The sequence below is a fragment of the Eublepharis macularius genome, chromosome 9 (assembly GCF_028583425.1).
Source record: "Eublepharis macularius isolate TG4126 chromosome 9, MPM_Emac_v1.0, whole genome shotgun sequence".
NCBI lineage: Eukaryota > Metazoa > Chordata > Lepidosauria > Squamata > Eublepharidae > Eublepharis > Eublepharis macularius.
The window spans coordinates 42,163,778-42,169,777 of NC_072798.1; the positions used below are offsets into that span (position 1 = coordinate 42,163,778).

The window sequence follows — 6,000 nt, forward strand, 5'->3', positions numbered from 1 at the left end:
TTGAGGCAATTTGTATAGTGTACATATATTGTTTCTTCTACATAAGACAGCACCTACAGCAAATACTTTCAAAGTTTTATGAACCTCAGGCAACTCAAAAGTCGACTAATTTGCATAATACATATTTAAATAATTTGTATCCCTGACTTTCTATGCAGAAGAACACAAAAAGCAGATTAAAATATAAATATTAAAATACAGTCAATTTTAATTAAAGAACTAGAAGTAGAAGATATACAAAAAGAAAGTAACCATTAAAAGTAGTGCAAAATAGAACACAGCACAAAAATCATCAAAAGTAATACTGCAGTCATCCAACAAACTCTTTTTGTATTCATACAACCAATAGTTTAATAGCTGTATTTAACTAAAAAGTTATCTTTTTCCAGCAGTTAAAACTAGATTAATAGCCTTCATTTAGAAGTGTAGTCATTTAAACATTACAGATACAGAACCTACATATTGAGCGCTCCTCATCTGGCACAAGAGTCCTGAGCTCTGACCTCTCTGCATGCACATATGGACATAACACCAAGTCATTATGTGGAGTTAGGGGTCTCTTGTGCATACTTCCTATGTCTCCCCTTAATTCTTGAACCACACAGACCTCCCTTTCCAGATAACTGTTTGGTGCATGCACTCTAATGGGTGACGGAATAAAGCTCTGCTTAAGCCCTATGAGGATCCTTCTGCAAGCAAGCAGTACATCCACGTGGATACAAATGAGGCGAGTTAATGAAAGTTCCCTATACAAGAGGGCACAGTACCCACACAGGCAAGAATCATACCTACAGTCTGATGTTTTATGTAAATAAACACTTTGCACTGGACAACACTATCTACCCCATTTCACTTGGAACAAGCTTATCTGCTGTTAAATGTATGAACAGACTTCTGGCCAGGATACAAAATAGTTAATGTATATGTATGTATGTATGTATGTATGTATACACACACACAATACATACATACATACATATATAAATAATGTATGCATTTTATCTCTCCATATCAGAGAAGCCTTATCACATAAAAATCACCAGAAAAAGTAAACCGAAAAATAGTTATAAACTTTAAAAACAAGGAGAAACACCTGCAAGATATTACAAAATGAAACTTATAAGTAAAAATACAGCTATCTACATACTATTTCAGTAAGATACTTTCATATTTAATCAATTTTGTTCCACGCCTTCAACTGACTGCAGTTATCTTGATGTCTCATACTAGGACAATTCTAAGGTTTACCCGGAAAACAACTACACTATCACTCAATATTTATATAGCGCTTTAAAGAGGTTGAAGCACTTCACATTTATTATCCCAATAACCCATAACGGAATCCAAAACAGATTTTTTTTCTCCTGACATTTATGTACCAATAGAAATGCCTTTCTGCTGTAAACACGGTATCCAAACCTCCATTTAACATAGACATAACAAAATTAGAGGAACTTCTTTTAACATGATACCAAGAACTAGCCTTCAAGCAATAGAGCTTCAGGTATCAAATGCTTCAAGTTACCACACTACTCATTAGGATACAGTATTTCCATCAACAATGTGACTATGACGACACTCCAGACACGTACTGAATGACCACATGTACCCTGCTCCTCTGCCTCCTTCAACCAACATCTGGGCTAAACTGATGTATGAACAAGTTTAATACAAAGAGAGACTATACAAAGGTCGAAGAAAGCCACAAAAGATCCCCTTCTCAGATAAGCCATACGTAAAACCATGGGCAGCCCCAGAGGAAAAAGACTTCGCCATACAAATGAACAAGGCACCTCCATACAAATGAACGTAGCGCTTCACAGGGTACCTACACAGTTTCCAGAAAAACAGAAAAAACAGTACTGCATTGTTATTCAAAAGTTCCAAAGTAATAATGTCAGATGAAAGCTAAGATAGCCTAGTATAAGGAAGCAGCATAACTAAAGTGTTTTATTTTGTTTTTACTTTATATTTTAGATTCATAGCATACTTTAATCAAGAAACTTAGAAGAAGCTGCACTGAAATTAATAATTATAATTAGTCACTGCCAAAATCCATACATAGACAAAGTGTTAATTTTACACACATTGTCTTCTTGTACTGACTTACTCTGTGTAATCCACCTTGAGTCCCAGTGAGAAATGTAGACTATAAATAACATAAAAAACACACATAAACTGAATGTGTTACATATATAAGGAAAATCTATTTGAATATTTCAACCTCACTTTGCCATTCTTGAACCTCATAATAAAAGACTATCTACAACAACTAGCTTCTAAGGCAGACCCCTCCTCACCCATCCCAACAGAGCCTAACAACAGCCTAACAATAAATCAAAATATATACAGCCACTAACCAAAAACCAGCTTATTCCTTCAACTCGTGTGCTCTAGAACAAGGCAAAAGAGGAAAAATGGCTCCTTCAGACCGACAACTCCTCGTGGTGAAAACCCACGACGCCTCTCTACCACACGGAAAATAAAAACGAGGACTCCAGGCGCGCTTATGAACTGCGCATGCGTGGTCACATATTTCCTGTGACTATAGAGTCCTCCTCCATCTGACCAGACCGGCACTCAAGATGGGAGGAGGAAAGGAGCGAGTACAAACTACCGCTTGGTCGCAGCACTGATCCCGCGGTAACCTTCCTGCATAAATGAGACTCGATGAGGGATTCCTGAATAAAAAAGAAGAAATGCTGTCGGATGCAAAGCGCTGGCTGAGGTGATTCACGCCAGTTATTAAGTAGAGAAGTCGCCATTGGGTGCTGTCGTTTCCGAAACAAAATAAGTGCTGTTCGCTGCCCCCGCGCCCTCCCTCTCCCCTCCCCGCCCCACCTATCTGCGTAATACCTGAGCTCGCGAGTCTCTCCGTCGCCAGTGCTTCACAGCGCTACCCACGAGCGCTCCAGTCTACCTCCTCTGCCGCCACCGCCGCGGATTCAAAAAAAACACAACCCGCAGCACGCGCTGGGCCGTTATGCAAATGAGATCCGATCTCCTCCCACTCCTTTTTTGGCCACACCTCCCTCGGAGAAGCGGAGCGCCGGATGCGCGAGCGGCTTTTTTTCGTCGGCCAATCCGCACATCGGCCATTTCGACGGTTATGCAAATAAACCACTATTATTTAGCATATTGTGCATGTGGCTCCGCCCACTCTTGGACAGTTTAGGGAAATTACTGGGCAGAGGACGCGAGGATTGATATGGGATTTAACGTTGGATGGCAGTTGTCGCGTGGTCGTGCTTTGTGGCAATGGTGCGCGGTGGCAGGGGAAGGTGCTCCTGTTTGTGGAACAGAAGGATTATTTAAGATGATTTTTGACAGAGCAGACGTTACTTATTTGCCGCTGTCTATAGTAGCTGTTGTGGAAGCTCCGTTTTGGTTTTGGTAGTGGATGAGTCACTAGTTCTTAGCGTCAGTTTCCTGTCTGGAGTTACCAGACCCAAGTTTTTAAAATTAAAACAAGACATGCTGGTATTCTGTGGAGCTATAACATTCTAAAATCATTGCCTATTTTATTGCTGTACTATAACGTGCTATTTTAGGTAATGTTTTGGAAGCCTACTTTTCCTGTGATTTGCCTGTGTTCTGTAAGAAATTTATAATATTTTATGCTCATTAGTAAATTAAACAGTGTCAAGAGAAAATAAGACATGGCAGTTTCAGATTCATTTGGGAACAACAACGTTCAGATGAGCTAAGGGGGGGGGGAATTAAATTATTGGTTTATCTTCAGGCTCATTTTTTCTCCTACCAAGATACTAAAATTTCAAGAGGATCATCTGCACAATTTTTCCTGTTTGATTTTCCATTTTCTTCCCCACTTCTGTATTAGCTGGTCTCACATTTTAATGGCATCAAACCTTTGCAGTCTTATTCAGAGTGGGGGAGGGTCTTTTATTTACAAATGACATTGTCCCATATGATGGCTGGTCATTTGTTTCCAGGCGCAATTCAAAGTGCTGTTACCTACCTTTAAAGCCCTAAATGGCTTGGGAGCCAGAGGACTTGAAGAACCACCTCCTCCCATATCGTCCTGCTGGTGATGACCAGTGGCTGGGTTTTTTCAGTGATGGCCCGTTGCTTGTGGAAAGCAGCAAGGGGTATGTCACTCAGGACACTTCCTTCACGTATTCACAGTGTGCGGGTGACCCATGGAGGTGGGGCCAACATGCTCATACCCACAGTTCCTCCCCACACATTCAGTCAACATGGAGAGGGGCTGTATGTCAGACAGTCCTTAGTTTGAAACCCCAATTTTTTTATGATTAGACCCACAGTCATTTTGTGATTGGCCCTTGGGGACAACCATTTTGTGGTGATGACCAGTACCCTTTCATAAAATTTGAAAAGTACCACAACCACAAGGTTGGGATTCCTCACTTACCTTATCTTTATAGATATCCTGAGTTTATTGTAATCTAATTGGCATAATTCACTTATTTATTATTTGATTTAGTAGAAAAGCGAGAATCTGAGAATGATGAACTTGGGAGGTAATTTGGAAATTCCACCTCTTTTTTAATTATATTTTTATATTTATTGTGAAAAAGTTAAAAGACAGAGCAAAAGAAAGAAAGTAAAACATAACAAAGACACAACTACAGAGAGCCAACAGTGGCCTACATCAGTCTACAAAGTAAAAAAACAGTACACAGCATAAGCTTATTGTCAATCCATTACAGTTTTTTGCCTACAATGCTTTCTCCTTTAGTATCAATCAGCTGGTGGTCTAATTAATAGCTTTTTTTCTGTATCTCATCTTGATATCCTAAATCCTTATTCTTAAACATCAAACCCACAAATCATTAACTCATTTTTCTTCGTCTCTTATAGATAGTACATAAAGGTTTGCCATGAATAAAGAGAGTGTTTTGTCTCTAATTAACACTAAGTTTGGCCATCTCAACAAAGTTCATCTTTCTCATCCAATCTTCCAATGAAGGTAGATCCTTGCACTTCCATTTTTGAACATATAAAAGTAGTGCCACTGTTACCATGTACAAAATTAAGGAACCATACTCTTTTTCCAGTTTTTTGTCCATAATTCCCAACAAATTGAACTCTGGTTTAAACTGTAGATTAACCTTTAAGATTCTCTGCATTAACATATGTAATTGTAACCAAAAAAATTTCACTTTGTTGCAAGTCCATCAAAGATGATAAAATGTTCCTTTATATTGTTCACATTTCCAACATTTATTTGAGATGCCTTTAGCCATTTTTGCAATTTTATCTGGAAACATATACCACCGATACATCATTTTATAAAAATTCTCCTTGAGAGTGGAACACAAAATAAATTTGAGACCCATAACCCACATATTTTCTCATTGATCCATTTGTATATTATATTATACCCAAAGTTCTTTGCCCATTTTGTCATACATTCTTTGACAAATTCTTCCCCTGTATCAAATTTCAACAGCAATTTATACATTTTCATAATTATATGGTCATCATTTGTACATATTTCATTTTCAATATCTGTCCTCTTTTGTTGAAATCCCCATTCTTTTTTATCCCATTTGAACTTTCTAACAATGGTGCATAAAAGAACCATTGACACTTATAACCTTTAGGTAATAATTCTTCCCTTGCCTTCAATTTACACTCTTCTTCCAAAAACCCTACTAAGTCTCCATAATTCAACTAGTCCTGTTTTATTATCATTTCCTTTCACAATGGTGTCTTCAGGCACAATCTTGGTTTGTACTTATTCCATATTCTCAGAATTGCTCGTCTTATATAGTGACTTGTAAAGTCCACATTGACCTTCACTTTATCATACTATAAGTAAGCATGCCAACCAAATTGCAAGTCATGTCCTTCTAATGTCAGGGGTCTGTCTTTTTCAGTGTCATCCGTTCCTTCATCCACCTCTTCAAAAACACCACCACCACCCCTAAAAAATTCTGTAAGCTTTCATGGGATTGAACAGGCTGGTTTCTCCTCTTGTTCCTCTTCTCACCCTCACAGTTTTGCACAATAAAA

At 38.4% G+C, this 6,000-nt stretch overlaps 1 protein-coding gene across 1 annotated transcript in view; it reads right to left on the reverse strand.

Moving 5' to 3' along the window:
- ATF7IP (activating transcription factor 7 interacting protein) overlaps nucleotides 1–2,949 on the reverse strand; it is a 187,320-nt gene extending 184,371 nt beyond the window's left edge. Inside the window, exon 1 of the mRNA XM_054988342.1 lies at nucleotides 2,857–2,949. The gene's annotated coding sequence lies outside the window, so the exon portion shown is untranslated. The remainder of the gene's footprint in view (nucleotides 1–2,856) is intronic.
- Between the last annotated feature and the right edge of the window lie 3,051 nt (nucleotides 2,950–6,000).